This window comes from Nannospalax galili, unplaced genomic scaffold, assembly GCF_000622305.1.
Source record: "Nannospalax galili isolate Female #2095 unplaced genomic scaffold, S.galili_v1.0 scaffold419, whole genome shotgun sequence".
NCBI classification, from domain to species: domain Eukaryota; kingdom Metazoa; phylum Chordata; class Mammalia; order Rodentia; family Spalacidae; genus Nannospalax; species Nannospalax galili.
The window spans coordinates 841,139-852,187 of NW_008343977.1; the positions used below are offsets into that span (position 1 = coordinate 841,139).

The 11,049-nt window shown below is 42.3% G+C and overlaps 1 pseudogene; it reads right to left on the reverse strand.

Moving 5' to 3' along the window:
- Window positions 1-10: 10 nt before the first annotated feature.
- On the reverse strand, window positions 11-7,186 carry LOC103739866 (annotated as a pseudogene).
- Between the last annotated feature and the right edge of the window lie 3,863 nt (window positions 7,187-11,049).

Below are 11,049 nucleotides of genomic sequence, written 5' to 3' on the forward strand. Positions count from 1 at the left end.
TGCGGCGACCTCAGGCCTTGACTGCGTACTTGGTGCAGCGGATTCAATCGCTCCTTCCGGGGCTGCTTCTTGGTCTTCAGCTTTTCCTTCTGTTTTGTGAGCCCGCAGTGCATGGCTCCAGTCTTCTTGGGCCGCAGGTCCAGGGGCTTGTACTTCTTACCCTTGTAGAATTTCCTGAGGTTTTCTTTCTGGGTCTGGTTAACGGCGGTGAAGAAATGGGCAATAGATTTTCTGACAACTTGGATCTTGGAGAGTTTGGACGTGGCGCCGCCTGTCACTTTTGCAGCCCGCAGCTGGGACAGCTCCACCTGCAGATCATCTAGCTGTTTCGGCAGCTCCTCCTTCTTCTTGCCGCGAAGGTTCCGAGCCTTAATCTTAAAACCTGAAACTTAAGGGTCTGCATTGCCCTTCGCCTTAGCATCAAATGAACTAATAATAATAAAAACAAGAGCTGTAGTCTCCCAGTACATACGGGGCATATTAGTTTTTCTTGTTGCTATGACAGAATACTGGACAGAAGCAGCTTATGGAATGAGAGATTTGTTTTGGCTCAGGTTGTCCGTCATGGCAGGGAAGGCATGTGTAGTCCTTGGCAGTAGTAGCCTGAGGCTTAGGCTTTTCACATCTTGATGGATCAAGATTCAGAGCTTAGCAATAGAAATGCGGTGTGATAACTCTCAAGGCCTGCCCTGAGAGTGGCCCGTGTCAGCCAGAGAATCCCATTTCCCAAAGATTACTCAGCCTCCCCAAATAGTGTCACAAGCTACGGACCAAGCATTTAAATACATGAACCCTTGGGGGACTTTCACATTTAACAATACTGGGTAATATATTTTACATAGATCACCTCTAATAATACTATCAACTATGGAAGGTGTAAAGTAAAATGTTTAAGGAGGTTAAGTCAGAGTTGACTTGCCTGGGTTCAAATCCCAGCTCTTAGGATGATAAATCTGGTGGCCATGGAAAGTCTTAATTTCACTGAGTTCCAAGGCCCCCATCTGTAAAACACAAGAAAATCATAAAGTGGTGAGGCTTCATCAGAATAATGTCTGGAATGATGTTGCCTTTAAAAAGTATGCTAATCTTATAAAGTGGGCAAGGTGGTACATGCCTTTAATCCTAGTACTCAAGAGACAGAGGCAGGCGGATCTCTGTGAGATTGAGGTCAGCCTGGTCTACATAATGGGTTCGAGGTCAGCTATGGTTACTGTCTCAAAAAGACCAAAAAAAAAGATAATCCAGGGTTGGGGAGATATCTCAGCTTGTAGAGTGTTTGCCTCAAGCATGAGGACCTCAATTTGATTCCCAGAACCCATGTAAAAAAGCTAAGTGTGGTGGCATGTGCTTGAATCCCAGTGCTGGAGACAAGCAGATTCTTGGGGCTTACAGGCCAGCCAATTTTGACTACTTGGTGAGCTGCAGGCCAGTGAGGGACCTTGTCTCAAAAAGCAAGATAGAGAGTGCCTGAGGAATGAAACTAACTTTATCTCTGAATCCCTTCCACATGTGCACCTACCCATAGGCAAAGATAAAACAGCCTATTTTTTAAATTATTTTTATATATTTAGTTATTGTGTGTACGTGTGTACAGGTGTGTGGTTATGCACATGTGCGTGGGTGCCTATGGGGGTGGTTTATGCTGCCTGACTTGGGGTAGTGGAATGAGACTGGGAAGCCAGCCCAGGTCCTCTGTAAGAACAGTAAGTATGTATAATTGCTAAGCCATCTCTCAGTCCCTATTTTATTATTTTAGCCTATGGGCTTGGGATGTAGCTCAGTTGGTAGAGTGCTTGCCTAGTATACATGAAACTCTGGGTTTGATCCTTAGTGCTGCATAACCAGGCCTAGTGATGAACACATGTAATTCTAACACTGGGAAGGTAGAGGCAGGAGGATCAGAAGTTCAAGGTCATTCTTGGCTGCATAGTGAGTTTGAGGCCAACATGGGATACATATGACTCTGTCTCAAATAAAAATACAGCAGATTCTAGTGGCAAAAATGAATACTTAGAAGTTAAATAACTTGCCCAAGGTCAATAGTTCTCATGTAGCAATGCTGGGCTTCTAATCTCTCTCTCTGGGTTTCATGCAGGGTGTTTGCTCTTCAGCCCTCTCTGAGATACCCACCCAGGGCTCACCTCACAACACTGCTGTCTAAGTGCTAAAGTGCTTTCCTCCCTAAATCAAACTCTTGCATGGTGTGGGTCGGTACACTGTTGCCTGTTGTGCCTGGGCATGCCAAGGTTAAGGCAATGAATAAATGGGAAAATTGACACAGTTGCTAGTGACCCATTTCTATCACATTTAGAAGCACTTTCTCTTCAAAGGAAAGTCGATTTAGTGAAACTGCCTGGTTTTGCTAAAACAGGAAGCATCTATCAGAAGAAACATTAGAATGCTTTTTTCCAATGGTGGCTTGTTCATAAATGCGTAATGTTAAAGGAGGGAGAAGAACTTTTTGTTTCAGTTACTTTGAAGTTAAGATAAAGAGAGTGAAACATAATAGGCACTGTAATCCATATCCAAAGGACAGAATAGCATGAAGATGCATGAATAAGGCAAGTCCTGACTGTCATGTTGAGGGTGTCTCTTTGTAAGTGGTATTGAATGGTACCTAATGAACTCTTTACAGGTTAATGTAGCTATGACCTTAGGGTTTTTTTTTCTATAGTTTTTTTTTTCTTTTTAAACATTTTGGATGAAACGCACACAACAGAGACTATGAGCTGCATTACTGTTTTAGCTAAAAGAAAAGTGTCTAATTTGACAAAATGGCAATTTCTAGAACATTCCACTCCTAATGTGGACATCTCATTACAGGATGGCATCCAGTAATTTATATTTGCTCCATCTTGGGCCCAATCCCACCAAACTAGAATACTCACTTGCTAGTGCCCTGCTGCATTTCTTCAGTCCTTCATGGGCTTATACACTCCTGATTCTGATCTATAAACCAGAAAGCTCACTAATAAACCCAGGGAAGTCTGTTTACCCAAAGAGTAGACATGTCACCAGTCACCCCTTATTTCCCTGTAGGCACAATGGTGATTGGAGTCGTCTGGTTGCTCAGCAAGGCTCTAAGCAGCTGAGGTGAGTTACAGATTTAAATATTCAGTGGTGTGAGGACAAGATTGTCAACAACACCAATTCTGCTAAGTAGCAAGTCTAACAGCTAGGACCCAGATTTCCTACACTGTTTGGATGGTCACTGCCAACTGTCACTGCTCTGTGTGACCTCAGACAATTTCCTTGGATCACTGTGCTCCTAGTTCCCTATCTGTAGAAATAAATGGACCAGCGAGTAGTTTGTGACAGTGCCGGGCCCCTGGGAGTCTGTCCTCTTCATCCATGCTTCATCTGCCAAGAGGTTCCTTTCCCCACACAAAAGCCTCTTTAAAATTATTTTGCCCATCTCTGATATTGTTTCATTATTTATTTTTATATGTGGCATATGTGTGTATATGTATTCATGTGTGTGCATGTGTGTCTGTGTGTCTGTGTGTGTGTGCGCGCAGGTGTGCATGTGTGTGGAGGCCAGAGGTCAATGTCTCTACTTCAGTAACTTTCCATTTCATTTTTTGATATAAGGTTTCTTGCTGAACCTGGAGCTCGCTGATTGGCTAGACTAGCTGACCAGAAAACCCTAGGGGTCCTCATCTTTGCCCCCACCCCCACCCTCACCCCCAGTGCTGAGATGACAGATGTGTGTTTCTGTACCTAGTTTGTATGGCTATGGTAAGGATCCAAACTCAAGACCTCTTGCTTATACAGGAAGCATTTTGCCAGCTGAGCCATCTCCCAAGCCCTATCATTGGTTTGGAAAAGTTCAGTTCATAGAGGAAAACGTTATCCCTCACTTCCAAACAAAGGAAATAATGCGGGACTGTTTTGTTTAAAGTGTTCATATAACAGAGTTAAAAATTGTTCAGGGTCTTTGGGCGTTGGTAAAACACACAGCACCCTGCCAAAAAGTCTGTGGAAACTAGATGCATCCAGGTAAACCACCTATTTTTAACTTTCCAGGCGCCAAAGCAGCCTCTGGTGGTGCAGCTTTGCTTTCTTTTTCTTAAATGTTTGTATTGAAATTAAAAAGAAAAAAAAAAAAAAAAAAAAAAAAAAAAATTCCGCCTATGATTTTGCCATATCCTCAAGTTCAACTGTTTGACAGTCGCTCTATAGCGACCTTTGGTATGTCGCCATCTGGTGGTGTCAGATGCGCTTGGTGCCTTTGCTCCAGCTTTTCACAAATACGTTTCCCTTTCCTAAGAACAGAGTGAGGATTTGAGCCTCACTGTCTGCCTCCTCGCCAGTTGAGAGGAAAAAGTACAGGACAGCCGGCCTCTGTGCTGCAAAGGCAAGGGCTAAGAATCATGGCATGACCACATGACCACGTGTGATGTTTAATTCAGCTGCCTTTTGGCTTTAGGGATATATTGGAAAACGCCTTGCATTACTTTCCTCTAAGTCTTCCATCTCTCTTGCTTCTTGACTTTAGACGGTGTGCTTAGAAACCATCTTCCCTTTGTCAGGGAAGAGAAAGCCATCACCTAGTTAGCACAGTTTAGCTACCAAGTTACCATTTTGTATTGAACATTTGGCCAATATTTATTTGCTTTTTATTCAATCCAAGAAGTCAGTTCCCACATCTTCACGTTCCAAGGCCAGATACCCCAGAGTTCCCCGTTGATGTTTCTGTGAAACCTGTTATCCTGTGAGAGTAGAGAGTCAGGCCCCGATGATTCGGCATTAAATATCACACAGCTGTATTAGTTTTTTATGAGCTGAAGCTGAGCCACCAAACATTGCATGTGGGTTTCAGTCCGGGTTTGTTTCCGACTGGGGAGTTACGATGACTGGGTTCTTATCAGTCAGAGTAGAGCTGGGCTGATCGGATTAATGCATTCGAGGCACATAAACCTGAATTATGAAGAAGAGAAATGTGTTCTTATTGCTAGCAATTCTCTGCCAGTCATGCTACAATGCTGTGCAGTTTTAAGCTATTGAAATCTACTCCGAGTGATTGGGAAAGGCTAATATTTCTCAATTCCCTGGGATCCTAATATGCATATCTCTAAAACGAAGCGGGATCTAATGGCTTTGCCAGGCTCTCTGTAGTTGATGGGACACATAGTGCCATCAAACCACGGGCTGCACTAAATGTGATTAGGAGCCGTCACGATGCATTTAGCCTTCATCAGTTAGAGAGAGAATCCGGGCCAAAGGTCATTCTCTGCAGCAAAGTGGGCACTTAGTGCTTTTATTTGTGCTAATGGTAAATGATAGTTAATGAAAATCATTTATAAACCTTGTCTGAACTGGCGTTTCTCTACTGAAAACAGCGGCTGCTGCCTCTCTCGGAAGGGCTGTAATTGCAATACGGTTGATGCCATGTGATAGTAATTGGGCTCACAGCTTAATGAACTGTGTGTCCAGTAACTCATTTTCACACAGTGGGAAAACAGGCTGAGGGAGCAGCCTTCCCCAATGGGAACCCATTCTGGCTTCATCTAACCGACCTTTCCCACTTTGCACTTTGAGCTAGATATTATTGCCTTGTACAGGGTCCCTAGTCTGAAGCCTTACGCTTTTGGATGGTGGCTGACACCTAATTCTAATGATGATTAATAGCCTTTCCAAATATACTAGCTGTTTTAAAGGTCATTTAATCTTTATGTAGCAGCTTAATTGAAAGTTTTATCCTTCTTATACACCTGGCATTCATTTGTGGGAGGAAGAGATCTAGCCAGAGCAAGTGATGAGAAATAATTTATTTGGCTTTTTTTCTCTTTCTTCAGTTATTCTTTTTACCTATTTAAAAGAGAGAGGAGCTGGAGGGATGGCTTAGTGGTTCAGAGCACTCGCTGCTCTTCCGAAGGACAGGAATTGGGTTCCCGGCAGCATGATGGGCGGCTCACAAATACCCATGACTTAGAGAACACCAAAACCTCTGACACTTCTTTCCCAATTGGTGTGATATTGTTTCTTCTGCTTAAATACAATGTTCAAAGCCTCTTGGGATAAATTCTCTCTTGTCCTTCAGCTGTGATGAACATATCTCAGACTGTTCATGTTTACCCTTTTCTTTTAATATATCAAGACCATCTGAGCCTGAGAACAATCACCTGCTTGAAGGATCAGTATTATAACAAAAACATTTCTGAAGACTTCTGAAGAGCTTTGGGGTGTGTATGTATGTGTGTGTGTATGCATGTTTATGTACATGTGGGTACATATGAATGTGGTAGGCTTGAGGTTGATGTAGGGCATCTCCTTGGGTCATTCTCTACTTTATATGTATTAGGACAGGGTCTTTGATTGAATCCAGGGCTTGCCTTCTCCACTGGTCTGCCCAGCCAGCCTGCTCCTGGGATTCCCTGTCTATACCTCCTACATGCTGGGACTATAGACTGGCTGCCATGCTCATCTGGCCTTTATGTGGATTCAGAGGATCCAAACTCTGGTCCTCATGCTTGCACAGCAAAGCCATTTCCCAAGCTCCCTGAACAATTTTTGTTAGAATATATTAGAAGGTGCTATGGGGCTGATTTATACCTAGCAGCTAAAAAACACTTGAGAGTTACTATCTGCTAGATGCTCTGCTGGACTTTTGAGTGAATCAATTCAGCTTATCTCATCTTTTTATTTTTACTTTTTTATGCTTTGCTTTTCTGTATGTTATTTTTTGATATGTGCTTTCCCTGTAGCCCCAGCTGTCCTAGAACTTGCTATGTAGACCAGACTGGCCTCGCTCTCAGAGAGCCACCTGCCTCTGCTTCCTGAGTGCTGGGATTAAAGGTATGTACCACCATGCCTGTCATCTAATTCTTTAAAAAATATTGTATTATTTTTATTTTATGTGTATGAGTGTTTTGTCTGCATAGATCAAAGTACATCATGCCCATGGAATGCCCACAGAAACCAGTAGAGGGTGTTGGATTCCCTGGAACAGGAGATAGTTGTTAGCTACCATGTGAGTGATGGGACCCCAACCCTGTCCTCTGAAAGAGCAACCAGTGCTCTTAACCACTGAGTATCCCTCTAGTCTCTATCTCAGCTAATCTTTGCAGGAACTGTCCAAAACCTGTATGTAGGGTCTTGCCAGTTTACAGATGAAGAATTTTGGAAAGGAAATCAGTTACTTTTCTTGTTGCTGGGACCACATACCTGGGTTATTTTCGGTCATGGGTTGAGAATATAATGTTCATCATCCTGGGGAAGGCGATGGTGATGGAAGTGGCTCTGGGCTGTGATGGCAGAAGTGAGCTTGCTTGTTCATACCAAGGAAGATCAAGAAGCAGGACTGGGACAGGAGGTGGGGCTGGGTTGTAAACCTCAGGGTCCACCCCACACACTGACTCACTTCTTCCTGCTCAGCCTTATGTTTAAGGATTCCAGAACCTTCCAAGACAGCACCACCATCTGTCAACCAAGAGTTTCATCATATGAGCCTGAGGTAGGTGGGGCATTTTACATCTAAACTACAACAGTGAAGTTAAGCACCTTACACAGAGTCAGGCACATAACAGGGATACGTGCAGTGGCACTGTATGCAAATTGCAAAAAGGCTGTCCATTGATGATGACTGGGTTGGTAGAATACAGGATGCACTTTGGCCTCTGCTTACTCCCACTGCTTGGTGCCCTTATGCATTGAATAACTATACAACCAATGTGACAGCCCAGTTGGTGAGTGACAGATCGATGCATTTGAACCATAGCAGTAGCACAGTGATATTCAATGGAAATAGAATATACTTTAAAATTTTCTAGTAGTATTAAAAAGAAGAGGAGTAAATGAAAATACTTTAAGAATCCATTTTATTTAACCTACTGTGTCATCCCCAAATTACCATTTTAGCATGTAACCAATATCAAACATTATTGATATAAGCAATACACTATTTGAAAAAAATTATTTGTATGTGTGTGTGTGTGTGTGTGTGTGTGTATGTGCACATGCAGATCAAGGTGAGCTTGAGCTTGTCAGGGAACAACTGGCAGGAATTGATTATCTCCTTAGACTATATGGGTTCTGGGGATCAAACTCAGGTTGTCAGACTTGGCTTCAAACACCTTTAACCTTGGCCTTGATATATATTATATATTTTTTGTTATCAAATTCTTGAACTCCAATGGACATTTTACCCCTACAGCACAGCTCAATTTGGAGTTGGCAGATTTCAGTGCTCAAGAACTGAATGGGGTTGGTGTTTGAACTGTGTAGTTCTAAAACCCAAAGCCTTAACACTTCTTCCCACTGGTGTTCATTCTGAAAATAAAGGCTGAATTCAGTTAAAACCACCTGCAGGAATGTCTTACTAAAGCAGTCAAGTCTATCTGAAAGACCAAACATGGTTACCTGTGGCTGTGATCAGTATAATTTTAAAAGCGTTGTTTTCCATGTGAAGTGTAGCTCAATACTGTTATTAACATAGACATGTCTTGGGGATGCAGAGCCCCGGGCTATCTGTATGAATGCATTCTGCTCATGCTTTATTTTCTCTCTTTCTGCCATTGCTTTTGTCCTTTGCATTCTAGCTACTGGGTGAGTAAAGAAGTCAGGAGACAATAGGACCCAAACCAAAGAACTTTTAGCTTCTCAGCATCTCTGTGGGTGAGCTGTGCAGAACGGAAGAGAGGGGCCATTTCCTCAAGACCGCTGTATTGGTTATTTTTATCTATATGCCCGATCTGACAGAAACAGTTTAAAGGGAGACAAATTTATTTTGTCTCATGGTTTAATTGGACACAGTCTTCTATGATGACTCGGGCAGCTTCTTCTGTAAAGGCAGGAGCACAAAGTAGAAACTCCATCCATAGAAGCAGGAAGATAACGTGGACACTCCTTATACCATATGAAGCAGTGTAGAGCTAGAGGTAGGAATCACTTTCAAGGGCTGACCACAGAAACCCACTTAGGCCATAGGTCCAAGTGTTTCACAACGTCCCCAAACAGCGCCACCAGCTGGGGACCAAGTCTTCATGGACATGACCTTATTAAACCAAAACAATTGGTTTCGGGATATTAGATGTTGTTTATTCTCTATAAAGTTAGAGTTATCAAAGACATGGAGTTCAGACTGAGCTGAGCATTCTTCTTTCAATGACGACTTGCAAGATTTAATGAATTAAATTTACTGTATAGATTTTTTCATAACTAATCTGCTTCATTCTCTTTGGTAATAGAGAATGAATCAGATGAAGTGTCATCAGTCTGTGACTGGTCATAACGTTCTGGAGAATGTTCAGGATTCTTTTGAAACTCTCTGGAAAGTGATGACATCACTTGAAAGGGTTTGCAGAGCTTTAATTACCAGTCGATTACCATGATGCAGTTTGGGAAGCTTGCCATGGGTTGGAGAGTGGTGCCTGGGTGATGTGGCCTGGTTTCTTTGCAGCAAGGATGACACTCAGGAAAGAAACCAGGCAGAAAAACCTTAGTTTTCTAGGACTTAATTTTTTTTTTCTCATCAGGAACTTGGGGAAATGATCCTTGCTGAGGTTATGAGAAGCTGGTGAAACTTCATGTATTATATACAGGTCAGTGCCCAGCAGAGAGTACATTAAGCCATAATTGTGTATGTTCATATGTGTGCAGGTGCACGAGTGCACTTGCATGAGGAGATCAGAGGTAAACCCCAGGTGTTGGTTTGCCCTTGCCATCCACCTTGTTCTTTGGAGACAATGTCTCTCACTGGAACGTGGGACTCACCAGGTTGGCTGGCCAGTGAGTCGTAGGGATTTGTCTGTTGCTGCCTTTCCCATTCTGGGACTACAAGGGGATACAGTCTGGCTTTTTACCTGATTTGGGGAGCTGAACTCAGGTCTTCATGCTTGTATGACAAGTACTTTTACCCACTGAGCTATCCTCCCAGATCAAGATATCCTTTTTAATTGGAGAGAATGACATGTTTTCTTGAGTTGGTTTTACCTTTCTCCCCCCAAACCCATGACTATTAAGAATTATGACTCATCGTTGAAAACTATCTTCAATCACAGTGGAGTCATGACCCCCGTTTGTAACTTGTGATTTCAGATCAGAACAGTACCATTTCCACAGAGAATGAGTTCAGAAGTTATCAAAATCTAAAGGTGGCACAAATTGCATAGAATTGTATTGGAAAAAAGCAGAACTTTATGATATCATAAAGTGTATAGAGTTGGCTAAGAAAACTAAGAGCATCCACCATCTCTGGCTCTTTCAGTCTTTCCGCTCCCTCTTCCACAATGATTCCTGAACCCTGGGAGACAGAAATTTGATACAGGTGTCCTATTCAGGGATAAGCACTCTGCAGTCTCTTGTTCCCCAAACACTGCCCAGTTGTGGGTTTCTGTGTTAATCACCATCTGCTGCATAAGGAAACTTCTCTGGTGAGAGTTGAGAGATGCATTAGTCTATGGGTATAACAATGTCACTAGGAGTCAGTTTACCATGATAACCACCTAAGTAACTTTAGGTACCTGACAGCTGCTGGGAGGGGCAGAGACAGTGTCTTTCAAGGATGAAACTCAGTATGTTAACCAGGCTCTAGTAGATGAACCTACACTGAAGGACATTTGAGGACACAAATTAGACTATAGGCTTTATTATATGTATAATAGAGTTTATTAAATTGGGTGGGGGCCAATAAGGAGAGGTACAGATGGGGAGGGGATCTAAATACCATCAAATTATATAGTATGAAAATTGAAAACATTCAATAAAAAGGAAAAAAAATAAAACTACAACCAAGTATGTATTTTCCCTGAAAAATTGTTATATAAGAAAGTGAATGTGTTCTTTGCTCTTTTAATTTCTCATTTCTTTCCTTTTTGCCCTTTATCTTTTCTTCTTTGTTTATAACTTTCCTTTGAAGGAAATGGGTTAAGTTTGGGATTGAAGTTTATGTAACTATGAAATGCAAATTCACAGATCAAAGTGATGTGTGTGGGATTTGGCTCTGTGGTAGTTTTCTTCAAGGAATGCTGCTATTATGAGCTGCCAAGTTCTGGGTAATGACTGTGTAAACCGTAAGTGCTCGTAATCTTAATTTCTGTGTTTCTGACA